This window comes from Lissotriton vulgaris, chromosome 3_2 (genome assembly GCF_964263255.1).
Source record: "Lissotriton vulgaris chromosome 3_2, aLisVul1.2, whole genome shotgun sequence".
NCBI lineage: Eukaryota > Metazoa > Chordata > Amphibia > Caudata > Salamandridae > Lissotriton > Lissotriton vulgaris.
The window spans coordinates 261,311,735-261,335,071 of record NC_141690.1 but is presented as its reverse complement, the minus strand read 5'-3'; the positions used below and the strand labels follow the sequence as shown (position 1 = coordinate 261,335,071).

General features: G+C 45.5%; 1 protein-coding gene across 1 annotated transcript in view; it reads right to left on the bottom strand.

Annotated features, from left to right (window-relative positions):
• LOC147725641 (uncharacterized) overlaps window positions 1–23,337 on the bottom strand; it is a 183,401-nt gene that overhangs the window by 98,219 nt on the left and 61,845 nt on the right. The gene's annotated exons all lie outside the window — the stretch shown is intronic.

Below are 23,337 nucleotides of genomic sequence, written 5' to 3'. Positions count from 1 at the left end.
TGTACCCCATGGGTGTACCCCAAGGGTCCGCCCTATCTCCTATCCTCTTCAACCTTTTCTTTTCACCAGCTAATTCTCTAAACTCCACGAACACTCTCATATATACGCTGACGACACACAACTTTATTTGAAAATCTCATCCCCAGACAACATCATCTCACTCAACACCACCCTAAATTCTACGCAAAATTGGTTAACGGAAAACCATCTACTGTTCAAGACCTCCAAAATGGAATTCCTTTTCATCTCCCCCCGAACCACATGCCCATGCTAGACCTTTGGCTGAAGCACCTCACTGCCTTCAACTGCACCCCTCTCATCATAGACTCACTCGACAAGCACCCGAATATGAAAAATTATATCAGTAATGTGTGAAAGGAAGCTACCCACTTGATGAGGATACTTAGAAATATCAAACCATTCCTTCCTCAAAAGGACTTCAAACCGGTGGTACAAGCATTGGTCCTGCCAGGGCTAGACTACGGCAGCGCTGCGCTCTGCGGCCTTCCCAAATACACCCTGGCTCCACGAAGTGCATCACTGAACACTGCGGCCAGACTGGTCACAGGTATCAAACGAAATGAGCACATATCCTCAATCCTTAAATCTCTCAACTGGTTGCCCTACGAAGCTCGAATTCAGTGAAAGATTGCTGTTCAGGCGCACAAAGCCCTGCACTTCAAACCCCCCAGGTACCTTGCGCAAAAGCTTGAACTATCCTCTGGTGGGAGAGCCTCAGAAGCGCTGTCACTCTCCTTCTGAAACCACCCATCCTTTGGAAAAAGAGAACCAGTCTCCCAGCCTTCTCCGGCGCTGCCCCAGGATATAGAACTCTCTTCCACCAGAAGTATGCAGAATGTCATCAACGACTGCTTTCAAACTGGAAGCCAAAAGATTCCTTATGAACACATTTTTACCTTAAATGGGTTAGGATCATTTGTTTGATATAATTGATCCTACAACCATTGTACCTTCAGGTTCCATCATGTGATATTGCTCCTCTGTACATATTATGTGCCCCCCCCGCCCTTAATAGCCTGCTATCTTCCTGTTTACTGTATTACTCTCCTGGATTCACTTGTCTGGGAATCATGCCCTTATTTCTGTTGTGTATTCCTACTTGATGTCGATATTCAATCTATGCTCTTCTTTTCCTCATTATGTGCCCCCCTCGTAGCCTGCTTTATACCTGTTTTTGTAATTACTCTCCTTGATTCATCTGTCTGGGAATTATGCTATTATTCATGTGGTGTTTTCTTACTTGATGTTGTTATTAGATTTATCTCCTGTCTCCATCCTTTGTAAAGCGCTCTGATATCCTTCGGGATCTTGTTCGCACTATATAAAACTTTATAAATAAATACATGTTCTAGGCCTGCCGCAAGGTTATACTGGCTTGATAGACAGGAAGAGACGCACAGAGGGCTACCCTTGTGAATCTACAGTGCTATGGCCCCCACCTGGACATGACAGTGGTGGTGGCAGTGCAGCCATTTTCTGTTCAGTGGAATCAGTAGTGTTAAGAGGCCTTTATACCGGTGTCACTGGAGATGGGCCTTATGGCCCACTTGTGTAAAGTTTAGTGGCTGTGTACTTAACTTACTCTTGCCCTGCATGGATTGTGTGTAGCGATGGACAGCGTGTGATACTTGTGTGTGCGTGCTGGCATCTGTGTATGCGCCTGTTGATGGCACATTTTGGAAGCCCATGGCTTGGAGCGGTGAGGACCGCAGACCCCAGACAGATTTTTTTTACTGACATTCCTGAGGACTGGGGTGGGGCACATACATTTAAGAAAAGGGAGCAGAGCACCCTCTGTCCACATCAAAGATCTCTTTTATTCCAGAAAGAGTTACTGGTCAGTAGGGCCTGGGCTCGTTGTCAGGGAGGTGGTGCACCTATAAGGCTGGCACTGTGTATTCGAGATCCTTGACAGAGAGGAAGGCTTTGTCCTTTGAATCTTTATGGGGCATATTCCAATTGAGTCTGACAGCCAGTTGTGATCCCCACTTACTTACTTGGCCTTTATTGTGGGTCAATTAGAACTGAAGTTACTACTGCAGACTGTGCCATCGACAACATGCAGTGCAGAGGAGGAGACACTTCAAAGGAGCTGACTCAACCAACATGAATTTCAAAGGCCAGGCCCTAAGTCACATATGTGTTAAGACTTGATCTATAAAGGTTAAAGCATAAGACCCACACTTGGCAGCAGTGTCTCTTCAGGACAGAGATCACCAAGACTTCTTGCTGCTTGAACAGGACTGGGGACCAATCACTGCCAGTCTCCTTGCTGTATGACGGTCCCTAATCCAGGAAGTCACAACCACTTGCCTTGAGCCGGGAACACCAGCCTTTTGCCTGCCAAGGTTAGTGAGCCCCTGTGAGTAGAAGGAGAACACCCTGACGGAGGGAGGGCCCACGCTAAGTCAGGCAATTGGATTCCAGTGAGTTTAGTGAGAGATGCTTGGTCTGGTTGGACCATTGCAAAAGTATGAACCATTCACCTTATCTTTCAGAAGCTAGGGATGTCACCCTAGTGTGCTCATTGAAGTCGCTGAACCCCAGATACCAGGAAGGGACCACTGCAAAGCTCGAGCCATTGCCTGTGTGCGCACTGAAATCTGTGACCCAAGTGTGCCAGGAGGAGGTCACCGTGAGAACAAGGTCATCGCCCATAAGAAAGCTGAAGTTGGTGACCCCGTATGCGAGGAGGGGGCCACAGAGGAGTCAGGGCTGTTGCCTTGGATCATCGTGCTGTGGCCGCTGTTGGGAATACTTACTAACAGGCATAGCAGCCGTGCGAGGAGGTCTGTTACTGACACGTGGAAATCATATCTCTTAACCTGTGGTGTCCCCCAGGGTAAACAGTCAAAATATCGAGTAAAAAATATCGAATGGACATAATATAGAGTTCAAAATATAGAATGGACAAAATATTGAATGGACAGAATATAGTCATCAAAAATATCGTTTTGAAGGTAAGTAATGTAATATCGAAGAATAAAAATATAGAAAGTCAAAATATCGAAGTAAATAATATAGGTTATTAAAATTATCGAATTTTTAATAACATCGAATTTTGTATAGTGTTTTTATGTTATTATATGTGTGAAAAGTGTGTATTTATGTTATAATTTATTTTAACTAATGAATTGTATGTTTTTTAATTTTTGCGTAATGTAATTCTGTAGCGGGTTGTGGGTTTATAGGGGAATAGGGTGGGAAGTAATTTAATTATAATTAATTAAATATGTAAATGTATTTATTGGTATTTATTTTTAATTAATTGTTAATTAATTTCTATTTGATAATTAATTACATTTTAATTGGCAATTAATTTAAATTTATTGATTATTTGCTAATTATGTTAATTTTACAAATTTATTTTCAATAGCGGGTTGTGGGTTTATAGGGGAATAGGGTGGTAAGTAATTTAATTATAATAAATTAAATAATTTAATTTATTTATTTGTATTTAATTTGAATTAATGGTTAATTAATTTTTAATTGTTAATTACTTAATTGTTACGTTGTAATTACTTTGTATTAATAGTTATCTAATTGTAATATTTAATTTTAATTTGTAATTTTAATTGATTAATTATTATATTATATTAAATTAGTAATTACTTTTAAATAATTTTTTTATAGATATTAATATATATATATATATATATATATATATTTAAATAATATATGAAGTATTTACTTTCCCTACTGTTGCCCTCTACGCCGGAACCACCGCCAAGCTCCAGAAGAGACTCCAACGGATCCAGAACGCCTCAGCCAGACTCATCCTCGACATCCCACGACACAGCCACATCTCCGGACACCTAAAAGACCTGCACTGGCTCCCGGTCAACAAGAGAATCACCTTCCGTCTCCTTACCCACGCACACAAAGCTCTTCACGACCAAGGCCCGAGCTACCTCAACAACCGCATCAACTTCTACGCTCCCAAACGACACCTCCGATCAGCCAGTCACGCCCTCGCCGCCGTCCCCCGCATCCGAAGAACGACAACAGGAGGAAGGTCCTTCTCCTACCTGGGAGCCAAGACCTGGAACTCCCTCCCGACCGACCTGCGCCTGACCCAAGACCACCTCGCCTTCAGGAAGAAGCTCAAGACCTGGCTGTTCGGGTAGCAGCAGCACACCCCCCCACCCCCCTAGCGCCTTGAGACCCTCCGGGTAAGTAGAGCGCTCTATAAATGCCTATGATTGATTGATTGACTCTCTGGAGTGGGAATAGTAATTTTTACCCCTACGCTATCCAACGCTTTCCCTACTGTTGCACTCACTGGATGGGAATAGTAATTTTTACCCCTATGCTATCCAACGCTTTCCCTACTGTTGCACTCTTTGGAGTGGGAATAGTAATTTTTACCCCTACTCTATTCAGCTCTTTCCCTACTGTTGCACTCTCTGGAGTGGGAATAGTAATTTTTACCCCTACGCTATCCAACGCTTTCTTTACTGTTACACTCTCTGGAGTGCGGATAGTAATTTTTACCCTAACGCTATCCAGCGCTTTCCCTACTGTTGCACTCACTGGAGTGGGAATAGTAATTTTTACCCCTACGCTATCCAGCGCTTTCCCTACCGTTGCACTCACTGGAGTGAGAATAGTAATTTTTACCCCTACGCTATCCAACGCTTTCCCTACTGTTGCACTCACTGGAGTGGGAATAGTAATTTTTACCCCGTAATTTTTACCCCTACTCTATCCAACGCTTTCCCTACTGTTGCAATCACTGGAGTGGGAATAGTAATTTTTACCCCTACGCTATCCAGCGCTTTCCCTACTGTTGCACTCAGTAGAGTGGGAATAGTAATTTTTACCCCTACGCTATCCAACGCTTTCCCTACTGTTGCACCCACTGGAGTGGGAAAAGTAATTTTTACCCCTACGCTATCCAAAGCTTTCCCTACTCTTGCACTCTTTGGAGTGGGAATAGTAATTTTTACCCCTACGCTATCCAACGCTTTCCCGACTGTTGCACTCTTTGGAGTGGGAATAGTAATTATTACCCCTACGCTATCCAACGCTTTCCCTACTGTTGCACTCTCTGGAGTGGGAATAGTAATTTTTACAGCTACGCTATCCAACGCTTTCCCTACTGTTGCACTAATTTGAGTGGGAATAGTCATTTTAACACTCCCGCTATCCTACGGTAATAATATTGTATATTTTTTAATAATATTATGTTAATATATATATATATGTTTTAACAAATAAAATTGTATTTTTTTTATAACTTAAATTAATTATTTAATAATTTTAAGGTTATTTAAGTATTTTTAAGTATATTTTAGTTATTTATTTTTAATATTTTTTTAATTTTACATTCATTTTAATAAATTCGATATTTTTACAAAGTACATATTTTTAAACGATATTTTGGAGTCGATATTTTTGTACTTACCTGTTTGTAGATAGGACTTCGATATTTTGTCTGTCGATATTTTGGTATCGATATTTTTAGTACTCTATATTTTGTCCTTCGATATTATGTCAGTGATCCATCACCCAGGGTTCATATTTAAGCCTATCCTTGTATAATATTTATGTCGCCCCGCTGGCAGCACTCATCCGATCCTTTGGGTTCTCATTGGTATTTTGTGGTGCACTGGGCCCTAGCCTCTCAGACGAGAGTGGGGAGATTGTGCGAGGGTAGCTGTATGCTGGTGTGAAGCCTAGCTTGATGGCTGTGCTGGGGTTTCAGGGAACAGTAACTGGCCTGAGAATGGAGATTTAGCATAGAGTGTTCCCTTGACTGAGTCAGAGTGGCCCCTACCACTCACCTGATGGTAATACCATCCTATGCCCTGATTCTAATGCAAGAGTCTTAGCACTGGAACGTGACATTCTCCCAGATTAAGCAAACTACGAAAGTGTGGATTATGTCTGAATGGGACACCAACCATAATCACATCTGAGATTACATCACTCTCATGGATGAAGGTTCTCCTTACATTCCTGCCTTAAAAACTATCAAGCTATGGAGGCCTAGGTGTCAACTGGGCTGGAGTGGGAGGTGGTATACATAGCTTGACTCATATGAAGCCAGGTTTTAGGGCACTTCCAGGAGGCAGGCAATCTGGTCTGGGTTAAGGCACGTAGAGACAGCATCACTGCAAACAAAGCAGTGAATTAGTACCTGACAATGCTTGAGGTTGTTGTGACATGTCCACATTTCTCTCTAGGTTGCTCTGGCCTCAGATTATTGCATCTTTTATATCTGTTTTTCCCAGTGGTTCTCCGCAGGATCTCTATTTGTCCTAGAGTAAGGTAGTTACCTTTTGCTCCAGCACCTCCTGGTTATTTTGGTTCTCCAGTCCTTGCAGAATTGTGTAGGATTGCTTGTCTTCTTGAATGCTCATCTAAGAAGCCTGATTGTATGCATTTGCACACTGTTCTGTAGAGCAGGCACCACAGACAAGTGATGCTAAGGATGGTCTGGAGTCCTAAAGGACCAAAAACAAGCCTGTGTGGTCTTTCTGTTTCTCCAGTATTAGGGGTGTCTTTCATAGATTCACATGCTTGAATATTCCATGTCGTCGAAGTGGGAGTCCCACGGTACATAAAATAGTAATAAATGCTAAAAATATACATATATGTGAGAACATAACATAAGAAAAACTAGAAGTAAATACATAACTGAACCTCTAAAACAGGGGTCTCCAAACCGGTCCTGGAGGGCCGGATCCATGCCAGATTTTTTAAATTTCTACATGTATCTCTATGGGGATATCCAAAAAATCTGGCATGGATCCGGCCCTCCAGGACCGGTTTGGAGACCCCTGCTCTAAAACAATTCCTCCATAGGAATGCATGATAGAGAAAGAAAACACTTGTAACATATCATTGTCATTATGTTAGTCCAAACTACAGCCAATCAGGTGCCAGCACCCTCTAGAACTTTCTCCTCAGAAGCTCAAGCCCTCAGATTTTCTACCGCACGTCGTGTGAAGGTAGTCTCCCTGAGCTCTGCTCAGTTTTTTCCTCAACTACTTCTTGTTTCCTAAACTTTCATCATGTCAAGTAAGAAGTCTTTATTCCGACCTTGCTCTTCTTGTGGGAAGTTGCGTCTTATCAACGAAGACCCCCACAAGAAATGTATTTATTGTCTCTACCCTGAGCATGAAGTTGGCAGCTTGTAGAACCTTTTCTAACAAGACTCTAAAGGACAGAGAGGGTTGTCTCCTCCTTTGGCTCCAACGTCTTAAAGACACGGATTCTGCTCTGTCTGATGCTGAGAGTTTTTCAATCTGGACCCTCCTCTTCAGCCTCAAAGCGTGGTAGTGTGCAGGATATGCCTTCTCCTTTTCTAAAAAAGAAGAAACTGGCCCTGCCTTTGGCCTCTGTGGCGTCCCCACCAGCTCCTACTACTGCTGCGCCCACGAGACCTGGCTCTCAGGCGTCTTCTGCTGCCTCACAGCGTGTTTCCACACCTAAACATGCGTCGTCGACGGGAGCGTCTACGAGCGTTCCGACGACGAGATCTGCAGTGTATACATCGTCGACGACGACACTGACGACGATGTCAGCTTTTAGCTCGTCTACGATGGGCTCGTCTACGGCCTCTACATCGACAAGAGTTTCTTTGGCTTTTCAGACTGTCTCGTCGACGATTCCTATCACCTCGTCGACGAAGAAACCAACATCGTCGACGAAATCCATCAAAAAGTCTTCGTCGTCGACAAAGACTCTGTCGACTAAAGCTTCGTCGACGAGGGCTCCGTCTACAGGGGTGTCTACTGCGTCGACAACTTCGTCTGCGGCTTTGCCATCTAAGAAACTTCAGTCGATGACGGCTCCGTCGACGACGGCTTCGTCGGCAAGCCTACTGTTGATGCTGGATTCATCGAAGCCATTTTCATCGACGGCCATTTCAGCACCGTCAACGATAACGTCGACGACACCGTCGACGGTGGCACCATCTTCTTTTGCCTTGTTGCTTCTTGTGCCTTTATCTAATTCAGTTTCTGCATCCGTTGGCACTGATCCGTCACACCATTGCCGTCCACTGCCATGCCACCAGTTGTCTGCTCCTGATCTGCAGCCTCCTTCACCTATGTTTGCCACTACCTCTGAGCCTTATTCGGACTCTGGTAATGATGTGGATGACACTTTCGGGGCGGCCCAAAGTCCGTCTGATCTCATCATCAAATGTCAAGATTCCGGCAGTGATGGCGAAGGCGGCGACCAGGAGTCTCATGCTGAGGAACAGTTCGTCCAAGTTCCAATGGCTACTTTGCCTTTGTCTTCGATTTCAAATCTCCAGCATATGCTGGACGACTACAACCGGCGTTTTCCACCAACGCCACAAGATACTAGACCGTTACCTGCTGCGACTGCGACAGCTCCGCCAACTGTTCCGCCACCTTTGCCGTCAATGCCTTCACCTCAGGTTCAAACGTCGGTCAAGATTCACACTACTGTGTATCCAGAGGATGCGGATGATGAGGCGATTGCAGAACGGGAGGACGGAGAGGCCCACGATGACATGGATAATGATGATGCCTCAACCGGCATGGCAGAGTGGGACAACTACCAAATGCAGACGCCCTTCCCTCAACCAGGAGAATCTGGAGATTCCCCTCCAGTCGATATTGCCAGTTTTCATCTTTTGATGGATCGAGCGGCTCAGCGCTTTAAATTGCCAAGGACACAGAGAGAGGAGGACTGTTTCCTCTACGATTTCAAAAATCAGCCATTCAAACACGTCCACACAATTCCAATAATAGATTTTACATGGAAGGAGGAAGTTAAGCTCATGCAGGCTCCAAATTAGTGACCTGCCCAAGTTTCGCGCCTTGAGAAGAAATATAAGGCCCCAACTGGTTCACCAGCTTGCCTGGTCTTCACCCTAAGCCGGATTCGGTTGTAACTCAAGCGGCACAGCGTTGGGCCCGTAATCCAGCATCTCCAATCACCGCACCTCCAGATAGAGAGGGTCGACGCCTAGACGACATTGGAAGAAAATTCTCCACCATGGCTTCCACTACACTACAGGCGGCGAATGCCTTAGCCATCTTGGGCCGCTACGACAGGCAGATGTGGTCGGACATATCTGCCCTAGTCAACCTCATCCCGGACGCTTCCAAGGCGGACGCTCTGCAACTCATCCAGGACGGACAAAGAGCATCTGAAGAGATGATTGACTGCGCAGTCGATATTGCGGGGACCGGTTTCCGCCAGCTTGCTAGTGCGGCTGTCTTACGACGCCAGGGTTGGTTGAAGTCCACCTCCTTCCGGCAGGAAGTTCAATCCAAGATCCTTGATATGCCTTTTGATGGTGAATCGTTGTTTGGTTCCCACATTGACGAAGTTTTGGAGTCCATTAAAAAGGACACTGATACGGCTAAATCACTGGGCACTTTGCAATTTCGGAAACAGCCATTTCGGGGTGCATGCGGACACGGCACTTCTTCAACTTTTTGAGGAGGACAATCTCAATATCGCTCCTACAATCAGAGCAACCATCGTTACTCTTCCAATTAACAGCAATCAAATCGACAGCAGTATTCAAAGCTTTATAGGGGAAAGTCATCCTATCGGGGATCCACCCCCAAACGCCAATGACTTTTGTCATCCCCAAAGTGTTGAAGGTCGAATCTCTCTGTTTTATTCTCAGTGGTCCTCCATCACCTCGGACGGCTGGGTTTTTGACATTGTGATGGAAGGTCATACCTTAGAGTTTGTCAAGATTCCTCCTCAAACCCCACCGTCTGGCCCGCCTCCTCCCCATCTCGAGGAGCTTTACCATCAAGTCCCTCTTCTTGTCCAGAAAGGTGCAGTCGAAGTGGTTCCAGTGTCTCATAGAGGAGAGGCTTTTTACTCTCGATTCTTCCTCATACTCAAGAAGACAGGAGATTGGCGTCCAATTCTGGATTTGAGGGCTCTCAACAGATACCTAAAGAGTCAATCTTTCCGCATGCTGACACTACTGGAGATCCTGCATCTTCTGGCCAGCGGGGATTTTATGACCACCATAGACCTTCAAGATGCATATTTTCATGTCCCAATTCTCCAACAGCATCGCAGGTACCTGCGCTTGAAGGTGGGGCAGACACATTATCAGTTCAAGGTGTTGCCTTTCGGACTCCGCTCCGCCCCTCGTGTGTTCACGAAGGTGTTGGCTCCTTTGGTGGCTCACCTACGCCTCCGAGGCGTCCAAATTTTTCCATACTTGGACGATTGCCTCCTCAAGTCTCAATCACGTCATCGACTGAGCCAAGACACTCGTCTTTGTCAACATGTGTTTCAATCCCTCGGCTTGGCCATCAATGTCGACAAGTCACAGTTTGCACCAGCGCAAACTAGGACTTTCTCGGGAGCGATCTTGGACACTATGCTTTCAAAGGCGTTCGTTTCCCACGAACGACAACAGAAAATCCTCTGCCTAGTGTCTCTCATTCAATCAAGGCAGTCAGTTTCTGTCCGGACGTTAAAGTCATTTCTGGGGATGGCGTCATCTTGTATTGCACTGATCCCACATTGCAGACTGCGGACCCGTCCCATTCAAGAGGATCTGGACGTACAATGGCGTCAGGTCTCCGGATCTTTCAACGACCAAGTGGCTGTTACAGCTCGCATGAGAAAGGGCCTGTGCTGGTGAGCACAGTCGACCAACCTGGCGACTGGAACATCCTTCCTCGTCAACGCGCCAGATCTCACGCTCACAACGGACGCCTCTCTGGACGGCTGGGGTCCTCATCTTCAAGGTCTTTCCATCAAGGGCAAATGGTCTCCACCCCAACGCTCTTGGCATATCAACAGGCTAGAGTTGATGGTGATCTTTCTGGGACTCAAGTTTCTTCAAGGGGAGTCAGTGCTTATTCAAACGGACAATACCATCAGCATGCAATATGAAAAAGCAGGGAGGGACCAAGTCTCAATGCTTGTCTCGGCTGGCTAAGTCGATTTGGGATTGGGCTCTACGTCATCAGATAACCTTGACGACAGTGCACCTGCCGGGCGTTTCAAACATCCTGGCAGACTCCCGCAGCAGGTCCACATCGTCGACACACGAATGGCAGCTGCATCAGCCGACTCTGGATCTTGTGTTTCATCGATGGGGTTGCCCATCTCTAGACCTCTTAGCGACACCAGAGAATCGGAAATGCCCATCCTACGCAAGTTGGCATCCCCACCCCGGATCGTGTGGGAATGCCCTTTTGATCGACTGGTGCGATCTATTCGCTTCCGCCCTTCCGCCGATCCCGTTAGTACCACGGGTGCTGTGGAAGATGCGGAGGCAGCCCTGCCACATTATATTGATAGCTCCTCGATGGCCCAGACAGGCGTGGTTCTCGGAGTTGCTCCTTCTGTCCCAGTGCGAGCCCATTCCTCTTCGTCCTCGTCCAGACCTCTTGACGATGGACAAGGGCCAGGTTTGCTATCCGGATCCATCCACTCTACAATTGTCGGCATGGAACCTGAGCACCTTGAGTTCGCAAACTTAAATATCTCGCAAGACTGCAGACTGATCCTCGCTCATGCTAGGGCTCCGTCTACGATCAAAACTTACAAACTCAAGTGAAAGAGATTTTGTCATTGGTGCATGGCAGGAAATATCCATCCAATCCACTCTACTCCGGGGCAGCTTCTTCCGTTCTTTTTGAGTCTCGCTCAATTTGGACTCTCGCATGCTACCTTGAGAGTTTTCCTAGCTGCAATCTCTCGCTTCCGGCTGGATGGCTCCTCCTCCCTCTGCTCGTCCAGAATTATCCGCCAGTTTTTCAAAGGGCTTTTCCGGAAGTTCCCGCCTATTCGGCGCCCTGCTGCACCGTGGCATCTCAATGTTGTTCTGTCGCAACTTATGAACTCACCATTTGAGCCCATCCATAGGGCAGACATTAAGTTCCTCACCTGGAAGGTTGCTCTTCTTCTTGCCCTGACCTCATCTTGTCGTGTGAGTGACCTCCACGCCTTTACTATCAAACCGCCTTATCTTCAATTCAAACCTGAAGGCATGGTGCTTCGCACCAACCCATCTTTCCTACCCAAGGTTCCTACGGACTTTCATTTAAACGAACCTGTGTTCTTGAAAACTTTCTTCGCTGAGCCAAAGACTCCGGCTCAGCAACAATTGCATTCCTTCGACATCAAACGATGCCTTAAATTTTACATTAGCAGAACTGCCTCCTTCCGCAGGTCCGACCAACTGTTCATTGCTTATGGACGACTGCAACAGGGGCATCCAGTTACCAAACCAACGGTTGCCCGTTGGATTTCTTCGGCCATTGCCTTCTGCCATCAACAGGCTGGCAAGCCTTTGCAGTCTTCGATGAGGGCTCATTCTACGACGGCTATATCTTCATCCACCGCCCTGTTTGCTGGTGTGGCACTCCATCAGATCTGCCGTGCAGCAACATGGTCCAGCAGGCACACCTTCACCAAGCATTACTGCTTGGATGCCATCAAGGAGGCGGATACCGCAGTGGGACAGGCAGTACTTCGTCATCTTTTCAAATAAGGTGAGCCTCTGTTCCCTCCTCCTTTATATATTTTTTCAAAGATTGCTATTTCAGCTTCCATGACTGTATTACTACTGTCTTCGTGCACTTCCATGCTGTGTTTAGCAGTCTCATTGGAGGTTACTGCTCTCTATTCTATTCAAGCATGTGAATCTATGAAAGACACCCCTAATACTGGAGAAGAACAACTGTTACTTACCTGTAAACAGGTGGTTCTCCAGTATTGGTGTATTTCATAAATTCACATGCGACCCACCCTCTTCCCCTCAGCGGCTCTCTTCTTCTCATGCACTCTGGATCACTTTGGTGCTACGAAAATCTGAGGGCTTGAGCATCTGAGGAGAAGGTTCTAGAAGGTGCTGGCGCCTGATTGGCTGTAGTTTGGACTAACATAATGACAATGATATGTTACAAGTGTTTCCTTTCTCTATCATGCGTTCCTATGGAGGAATTGTTTTAGAGGTTCAGTTATGTATTTACTTCTAGTTTTCCTTATGTTATGTTCTCACACATATGTATATTTTTAGCATTTATTGCTATTTTATGTACCATGGGACTCCCACTTCGACGATGGGGAATATTCAAGTATGTGAATCTATGAAAGACACCAATACTGGAGAACCACCTGTTTACAGGTAAGTAACAATTGTTCATGTTCATTACAGCAGTTTTGTAGGAAAGTAGGATCGGCTTCTTATGGTTACCCCCTCTTTTTTGCTTTATGTGATGCTGTTTTTGACAAGTCTGGCTGGGATCCTGCTAATAAGGACCCCAGTCTATCTGCTTTCTTCCTAAACTGTTATGTTATGTACTTTGGTATATTCCAGATTGGATACTGGGGTACCCTGGTCAGTCCCTAGAATATGGTACACATGTATCCAGGGCATAGGTACCCAGAGGTTGCCCATGGGCTGAACAATGCATTATGCCATCGATGAGAGATCATGCAAAATGGAATCTGGAAAGCACAAAATGGTTGCTGTCGACCAGAGACACATTTCTTCCCTCCTGCTGCTAAGCCAAGCTCGTGCAGTGTGAGGCAGAATAATAGGCATCTTGTCACAGGAAGGTGTGACTACCTCCCAGACAGGATTTAGTGTATTAGTGCTTGGGGGGTGCACTTGCAAAGCACCTAAAAGTCTGCAGGAGGGGCACATTTGGTGTCCCTGTGCATAGTCCAGTTCAAACCACTGCACTTCAACCGTCTGGGCACTCTGAACTTCGCTGGACAACGTTTGGGCCCGAGTTAGTCACCCTCTGTGTTTGCTGCATCATCTGTGCCTGTGCACCATACAGGATCCGTGCAGGACTTGTGGAGCATCCAAGACACCTGAAAATAATGTCCCTTGTAGTGAAGGAGTCACTTCCCTGCATTCGCAGGCACCGCAACATTGCTGACCGGTCTGCTGATCCTGAGCTCCTAAGGACTCCAAAGGGTCCAGCAACACAGGAGGTGGGTTTCTACGTCCCTGGAGGCCAGAGCTACCCTCTCACCGAGTTTAAGGCCAGTATCTCTCATTGGGGAAGAAATACCCGAACCCCTGTGCACTGCATATATTTGCAAGTGCATGTGCTTGTTGGCAATTCCTTGACAAGTGCATTAGGCTCTGAGTATCCCCAACCGTTGGCGACCTTTACTACAAAGATCTTCACCTTGCACCAAGTGCGAGGTGGTCTGTTGTTTCGTGAAGCTGCTCGAGCTCCTTTCGCGACCCCTGTGGGTCCAATTGAGGGTCAACGTTGTTCTTTTTGGGCTCCCCTGATTGCTTCAGGCTTGCCTGACTCCCCTGGTTGTGGGAGTCTCCTGGAACGTGCTGGTCCGAACCGTACACTTCTTGACCTCCTGCGTGGGTTGCTTTAGCCAAAGCTTGTTTGTGCTATCGCAGGACACCGGCCCCTCAGCACTCGACATCCTTCATGGGACAGCTCGCATCTGGCTCCGGGTCATCCTCAACGTCGCCTGCTCGCCGCAGCTGCAGAGTCAAGGTCATCCTCAACTATCCTGAAGCCCCCAACATTGATGGGCATTCATCTACTAAGCCCCATTGTCACTCTCAAGTGACCCAGATTCTGTCCTATCTGCTTTCAGGTACCCCAACAAGAATCCACATTTGGATTCCAATAGACACTTTCTCCTTTTCCAGCAGCTGCACTTTCTCGAAGTCCTCCATTGTGTTCGACTGCAGTTTCTGACTCCACTTCCCCCTATGCACCAGACTTCCCTCGGATAGGTAACTTGGATACTTGGGTACTTCGGTATCCACGGGTGGGTTGGCTCTCCAACCTTCTGTCTTCCACAGGGTTTCTTCAAAGTCCACTGGGAAGGGTCCCTAATCTTTAAAATTCCAACTGCGACTTGCACATAGACTTGTACCGAACACGCGGTCATGTTCACACACTGAACACGCACTCTGTAGGGTCCCTATCTACTCACCTTGGGTGGTTCCTTTTGGTCCCAGCAATTCTACGTCCTCTCAACATCGTACTGACTCGAGTCGTGTTTCTTATACCACTTTCTTAGTATATGGTTTGGACCCCCCCTGGGGCCCGCTGTGTATTAGTTCTATTTACTGTCATTTTTTTGCTAAAGTATTGTGTGCCTTGTGTCTATCTCCGTGTTGGAGATACCTTAACATACTAGATATTGTTATATAATAAATACATATTTTTGTAACTACTGTGTGATTCTCTTTTCATTCAATCTATACTATAAGAGTGCATTCTGGTAAATCAAGCAACTTTACATTCCAAGAATAAGCCTGATGGCTGCTCTCGACACCTACCACTGAGATAGCTTTCTAAAGGTTGTCTGAGACCTCTTAAATCACCATAAGGGTTGACTGGACCGGTGCAAGGTCCCACTTTAATTACTGTGCTGATATGGATAATTTAATAAAGCAAATGACCAAACAGAACTTGAAGAAATATTCAAGAACGGGAGATACTACTTAATAGTTTTTTATTTTAACATTATTAGAAAAACGGAAAACTTATACTTTTTTTCATTTTTTACAAGGGGACATATTCAAAAAAGGACACACAGGAATTGGGGAACTAACTACTACTCATCAGTCATACAATGTTCCAGACATATCACAGACATTCAAAACACATTCACACCACTCAGGAGAGGGGACTATACAGAACATAAGCTACAGTCTTAAAATATGTACAATCTATACTACAAGAAAAACAGAAAGCCACAGTCTGCTGCCACAGTTTTACAAAAATAGAAAGACAGTTAATTTTTATAATGTACAATCCTAGTTAGATCTACAAAAGAAACTTTTTTAACTAAACAAACTTGGTATTGTACTAGCGACTAGGAAAGAATAATTGGATGATCCTGTCGCTCTCGCAGACACAATGTGGGAAGCGACTGTGGCTTTCTGTTTTTCTTGTTTGGTCATTTGCTTTATTAAATTATCCATATCAGCACTGGCACCTCACTTTTCTTTCTTGCTAGTCTGGCTCAGCCTTGCTGATTAGAGCCACCCCGTAGTTGTTTTTTCATCACTTTAATTACTGGACATAATATACCAGGCCAGCTTCTCACAAGTTCCAAATGTGAAGACTGGCAAAAGACACTAACTATAGCTTGCACCCTACCATGCACAGAGTTGTCATCAATGGTGTCCTTTCAGATGTTATCAGTGAATTTATCAATGCTTTCATTGAACATGTCAGAAGTGATGTAATATGTAAGGTTATAAGCAGTGCAAGGCGAGGGTGCAAGTTATAGTTACTTCAGAACTCAAGTTATAGTTACGCCAGTTAACTAAACCAAGTGAATTTCTGTTTTTGTTTATTTAAAATGTTTTGCTGAAACTGACATTGTCACCTAACTATAAAGTTCCTTTAACTTTTGTTTAATACATTTCTAAGGTATTTTTTAATACCTAACTTTAATAGTCACTATAACCTTTAGCTTTTTCAGTGAATTTCAAGGGTTTGTAGAGTAAGTCATGGTCAATCTATAAAAGGGAGGCCTATCAGTTTTGTTAAGGGTGTCATTGCAATGTCCCAAATAAAGATTTAAATAACAGTTTTGTAGTTAAAACAACTTTATACAGGTGTTAGAGTCTTTCTTTTACACTCCACAAGCCACCTAATGCAGTCATAAAACCAACTACAATGGGCCCCTGAATTCCCAACTTGAAGAGCAAATGCTCCAGCTCTCAGAATGCTTAAAATATCATTATGTTTACCTTGGGTCCAATGCGCCAGCCATTGTCGGTGCCCAAGGGGTTAAGCAAGTTTTTTTGGTGGGTGCCCACCTGAAACTCAAAGAATGAAATTCAACCTTTCTATTCAGGGTATTCCAAAAATTTGAATCTGTACTTAAATTCAATTTGCTTGCGACCAGAACATTACAGTAGTGGTGAAAGCTCCAGTGTAGTCATGGTTGAGTCAGAGTTTCTATGGGGAAGGCATTTTTCTTTTTAATAACTTTGGAGAAGCTTGACGAACAAGTTAGTACTTCATGGCAAGTTTCAAGCAGATCGCTCAAGTGGGGAGCAAGAAAACGGAGGGGTCCTAAAAGTGTCAGGTCAGGACCCTTGCCCACGCATCACTGAATAAACAAAAACAAAGGTTACAGTGAAAATATGGTTGGCTTTGTTGTAATGCTTTAACGTGTTTTGAAAAACCACAGAAGTTCAGTTAACCCCTTCGGTGCTCGGGACGGCCCCCGGCCATCATACGTCACGGTGGGTGTGGGCGGAGGACGGTCGGGGGCCGTCCGAACCCCGCCCCCTTTTCAAATCGCCCGCACATCGCGAAAATGTGAGCCGCAGGCATGGGGTTAACAAGCATATTAAAGTCCTGTTATAGTTACGAATTAACACCTCAAAACCACTGAAATTCTCAAGTTATGGTGAGGACCACAATCCATAACCCACACCACAGTCATTCAAGCCAAAACTCACACTCCAAATGGAACGCCTTTTACCTTACAATATTTGTACCAATGAATAATAACACTTAAAACCAAAGTGTAATTAAAATACAACGCATAATCAAACCAAATTATTAAAGTACATTCATGTAGGGTGGTAAGGGTTTACAATATTTGTAATTGGATCTGTTTCATGAAGGGTGAGGTCAGGAGGATTGTAATTGGTATTTGAGTTACGGGTTTCATGACTTTTGTGCAGGTTATGGATTGTGATCCTAACTTGCACATTTAAGCAGTGTTGTGGTATTAATTTGTAGCATAACTGCACTTTAACTTTGGTTTTAGGTGGACATCTATGCGTGTGTAGGGTTAGTAAATTCAAACTTACCTATGTATACTTACCTTCACAATATTTCGCAGTGTATTGTTGTATCTTCACGATCTTCCTGTTTTTATATTTCTGTAGCATGATATTTAATATTCTGTTACTATATAATTTTCTTAGCCCTCTTCCTGTTACCTTCTGATATGTAGTCAGGGAGGGGGGCAACATGCCCCACCACACTTTTATTTTTTTTTAAAAGGGAAGAAAATTGGGGTAGATTCCCTGGGGTCTCTAGAGGCTCGGGGAGGGGGGTTGCACCCCCCCCTCCACTTTTCACCAAATGTCAGCACCTAGGGCCTGAAATAGCCCAGGGAGGGGACTGTGTGCCACTCCTTTTAAGAAAATCAGCCCTGGAGAATTAGGTTTGCTGGCCCTTTGAAGGATCGGAGGGTAGGTGGGTGTGCGACCACCGTACACTTTTTTGGGGGAGGGGAGGCCTTTTGGTATATAGTTTTTTTTATTTCCTTGAAGTTTCACGGGATTGCAGTATTTTTAGCAAATTTCTTTTTTGACCCCAGTAGGGTATCACTACCCTGCCCCCTTATAATATATATATTTGTTTACATCAGAACATCGGACTGGGGGGCAGATTTACAACTTCTGGCGCATCTCTGCTAATCAGCAGGGATGATTCAGAACAGTTGCGAAACGCCAAACCACCCGTGCGCCACCACTGATGCATTGCATTTACAATGCGGCGCACCGTGGCGCACAGATGGGCAGATGCGTGTTGCTTCCCCCCGCGGAAAGGTGGGGCATTGCTTGAGTCGCATCGCAAGCGTGACGCAGCTCCAGCAAGGCTCGGAGTGCCCGTATTCCTAACATGCTGCGTAAATCCTTACACCTGCTTAAATCAAGGTTTTGACACAGCATGGCCGTAAAAGTGACTGAATGAAAATCTTGTAGATTTCACTCAGCCACTTTTCAGAGGCGTTCCTGCGCCGGAACGCCCCACCCTGTGCCTGAACGCCCACATGTGGCGCTGGGCTTTACAACGTGACGCATCTCCCTAGATGCGCCACGTTGTAAATACCCCGCAGCATGGCATTGGCTTTGCGCCGCCGCTGCGTCACAAAAGTGATGCAACGGCAGCGTAAATGTGGCATACAGGGCTTGTAAATCTGACCCTAAGTCTTCAAGTCCTGTAATGGCTGTTAGCAATGTTTTTTTATGTTGCTGTAAGCCAATCGGAGTGCTCGCTCGAGTGAGTCTCCTGCAGGAGTCAAGTCAAGTCAAGTCAAGAGATTTATATAGCGCGCTACATACCCAGAGGGTCTCAAGGCGCTTGAGGAGGGTGGGGAGTTATTTGTCGAATATCCAGGTTTTAAGTTGCTTTCTGAATGTAAGGTGGTTCTGAGTGAGGCGAAGGTGAGTGGGAAGTGAATTCCAGGTTTTAGCTGCCAGGTAGGAGAAGGATCTGCCTCCCATGGTGGTTTTGTTGATGCGAGGTACAGTTGCAAGGGCTTTGTTCGGAGGTTCGTAGGTGGCGGGAGGGGGAGTAGAAGGAAAGTCGTGAGTTGAGGCATTCGGGTCCAAGTTCGTAGAGTGCTTTGTGTGCGTGAGTTAGGAGACGGAAAGTAATCCTCTTGTTAACGGGGAGCCAGTGGAGGTTTTTCAGGTGTCCAGAGATGTGGTCTTTACGTGGGATGTCTAGTATGAGTCTGGCTGACGCGTTCTGGATGCGTTGGAGTTTTTTCTGTAGTTTTGCGGTGGTGCCGGCGTATAGGGTGTTTCCGTAGTCCAGGCGGCTCCTGACCAGTGCGTGGGTGACCGTTTTTCTAGTTTCGGTGGGGATCCAGCGGAATGTTTTTTTGAGCATGCGAAGAATATTGAAGCAAGAAGATGAGACGGCGTTGACTTGTCTGTTCATAGAAAGTGAGGAGTCCAGGATGACGCCTAAGTTCCGTGCGTGGTCCGTCGGGATGGGTGCTTTTCCAAGGGCCTCTGGCCACCAAGAGTCATCCCAGGCGGAGGGGGAGGTGCCAAGGATGAGGACTTCAGTTTTGTCGGAGTTCAGTTTTAGACGGCTGTACTTCATCCACTCGGCTACTTCTTTCATTCCTTCATGTAGGTTGGTTTTGGCGGTGTTTGGGTCTTTGGTGAGTGATAGTATCAGTTGAGTGTCATCAGCGTAGGAGATGATGTTGAGGTTGTGTTGGCGTGCGATGGCCGCGAGGGGGCTCATATATACGTTGAAGAGGGTGGGACTGAGTGAAGATCCTTGTGGCACGCCGCAGATGACTTCGGTAGCTTCTGATTTGAATGGTGGAAGGCGGACTCTTTGAGTTCTTCCGGCAAGGAATGAGGTGATCCATTCCAGTGCTTTTCCTTGGACTCCGATGTTTCTGAGGCGTTGTATTAAGGTGCTATGACAAACTGTGTCAAAGGCTGCGGAGAGGTCGAGGAGGATGAGGGCGACTGTGTCTCCGTTGTCTAGCAGAGTTCGAATGTCGTCAGTTGCTGCGATGAGTGCGGTCTCAGTGCTGTGTTTGGCACGGAAGCCGGATTGTGAGGAGTCGAGGGATTTGTTGGTTTCGAGGAAGGCGGCGAGCTGGTTGTTGACAGCTTTCTCGACGACTTTGGCCGGGAAAGGAAGGAGCGAGATAGGGCGGTAGTTTTTGAGTTTGGGGGGGTCAGCTGTGGGTTTCTTCAGAAGGGCGCTGAGTTTGGCATGTTTCCAACTTTCCGGGAAGATAGCGGAGTTGAGGGAGCAGTTGATGACGTCTCGGAGGTGCGGTGCTATAATGGAGTCTGCTTTGTTAAAAATGTGGTGAGGGCATGGGTCTGTGGGGGATCCTGAGTGGATGGAGTTCATCAGGTGGATGGTGTCCTCAGTGGAGATTGGGTTCCAGTCGTTGAGGGTGTTCAAGGGGGGTGGGGGTCCTACAGAGGGTTGGGTGGGTTGGTCTTCGGGTCGGTTGTCGAAGCTGTTGTGGATGTCTGCAATCTTGTTGTGGAAGAATGAGGCTAGGGAGTCGCAGAGGGCTTGAGAGGGGGTGATGTCGTTGGAGTTGGCTGAGGGGTTGGTAAATTCCTTGACGATGTTGAATAATTCCTTGCTGTTGTGGGCATTGTAATCTAGTCGGTCCTTGAAAGCGGCTTTCTTGGCGTTCCTGATCAGTTGGTGGTGTATACGGGTTGCGTTTTTGAAGGCGTCTTTGGTGCTGGTGTTTGGGTCTTTTTTCCAGGCCTTCTCAAGGGAGCGACAGAGTTTCTTCGATTTCTTAAGATCATCGTTGAACCAGGAGGCCTTCTTGCTGCCTAGTTTGATTTGACGTTTTTTCAACGGTGCTAGGATGTCGGCGCTGTTGGATAGCCATTGGGTGAGGTTAATGGCTGCTTGGTCGGGGTTTGTGGAGTGGGCAGGGGGGTTATGAAGAAGCGATGAGGAGATCTGGTCGATGGTGATTTTGTTCCAGTTTCTTCGCAGAGTGGGTTGAGGATGGTTGTGGGTTGTGGTCTTTTTGTAGACAAAGTGAACGCAGCTGTGGTCCGTCCAGTGGAGAACTGTGGTGTGACTGAAGGAGATATGTTTGCTGGAGGTGAAGATGGGGTCGAGTGTGTGACCTGCGTAATGAGTGGGGGTATTAACAAGTTGTTTGAGTCCGAGGTTGGCGAGATTGTCCAGAAGGGTGGTGGCGTTGAAATAAAGATCCTTGGGCCAATCAAAACGCTCTGCGTTTAGATTGGCGCTCCCGTAAGACTCTGAAGACTCTCACAGACCGAACCGTGAAGATATAAAATTATTTTGCAACCTTAATTTCTCGAAAACTACTGAACGGATTTACACCATATCACAAAAGCACAATCTGCGGACCGAGATCTAACTTACTGCTAGATTTGGTGTAATTCCACTCAGCAGTTTTTACTGTAGCCTTGTCTAAAGAAGTCTATGGAAAATGCATCCGGATTTTGCGATCCCATTTTTATCTTGACAGCCATTTAATGGATCACCCCGAAACTTCCAATGCACAATCAGTCAGAAATGTCCTGTTGGCTTTCAAGCTTCTGGTTCTTCACTCTGCTGAGGACCCCATTCCCCCAGCCACCGGGACAGCGTTTTGTCATATTGCTTTCAACCTTGGTGACTCGGTCATCCTACTAGAAAGCAGTAATGACATACCACATTCAGGTTTTTTCTACTTGCTTCTCTTCCCTGCCAGAAAATCTGTAAATATGTATTTAAATTACAAATGTTTGTATTGTTTTATTGTTATCACTTATCCTACATCTTATCTGCAACCACCTTTATATGTTACTCAGACAAGCGACCTGTGTGTCTTGTTCCCAACTGCAGCTTTCTTTTGTTGAAATGCTACTGCTGGTCAATGGAAATAGATAAATGCAAATGCCAGAACTTCAGCCATAACTATAGTAGTCTTAAACAAGTCTAATTTCTTGAAGTGACTGTCACACAGTTTGTTGCCAGTTGAAATCAAGTACCCAGGGGTTGGTGTCCTCCTGTTGCTCTTGCAAGGCTGCTTTGCCTGGAATGCACACGAAGGATTAGCAGTGTCCACAATATCTAGTTTCAACAAAGGCATGCATAGGTAAACCTTGAACCAGTTAACTAAGATTGACATGGTTATCTGATATTTGCTGGTAGAAACCAAGGGATATAACCTCACCATGAGTTCATGAGCAGATGTGCCAGACAGAGCCTTGCTGTTGTTTTAGAGCTCCACTTGGCCCGCTACTTAACATAAACCCATACTGAATTTTATGGTGCAGTTTGGTGTTTTAGGAGGCTTCACATTATTAGATAAGGCATTGGCTAAGCCAATATGTCTGCTCTTAGTAGGTTGATGCAGTGGTATGTTTTTCTGCTAGCACACGCCAGCTATCACCTAATTTTGTTGTGAATAATCACATATCATTTCTATAGAATGGTACAAGAGCATCCTACTATGCAAATGAACTTAGAAAAGGCATAGAAGGCCTTGTGTGTTAATGCACATCAACAGAAAACATGATCCTGATTAGTGCAAAGAGTAAAATGGAGAAAATAGCTCTATTAGCCTTGTATTCGATAACTGTTCCTTTAAGGTGCATACCCGTTTGATATCTTGATACTGTAAATCAGTGGGTTGCATAAGTTGAGCTTACTAGACAGAGTATGTGTTATCTGTGGCGGGGCATTTACATTTACATTTACATAGTGTGGCTAACCAAGGAGAAAAAGAGGCATGGAAGACGCCCATTGCTTAACATGGTTTGGCTTTCTTTGTCTGAACTCGACATATGTCTTAACTCGCCATTGGTTGAGGCTAGAAGGCGCTACTTAAATAATCCAATTTAGCTACAACAGCGCATATGTGCAGGGTCTGATCTCGCTTTTTTAATCTCCCCCAGATGAATGTGTGTCATAACCTGTTTACATTTTTTAAAACGTTTCTAAATTTGTATTGAATGTTCTTACATCTATTGTTATAACAAATGTCTTGCTTGAAATTTGTTGTTCTCAGTGGAGAACTAAATCAAATAAAATTAAACTAAACTTGGCTTTCTTTGTCAATCTCATTTGCCTGCTTCTTATTGGTGCCCCAGCTTGTCATTACTTTGTTTGC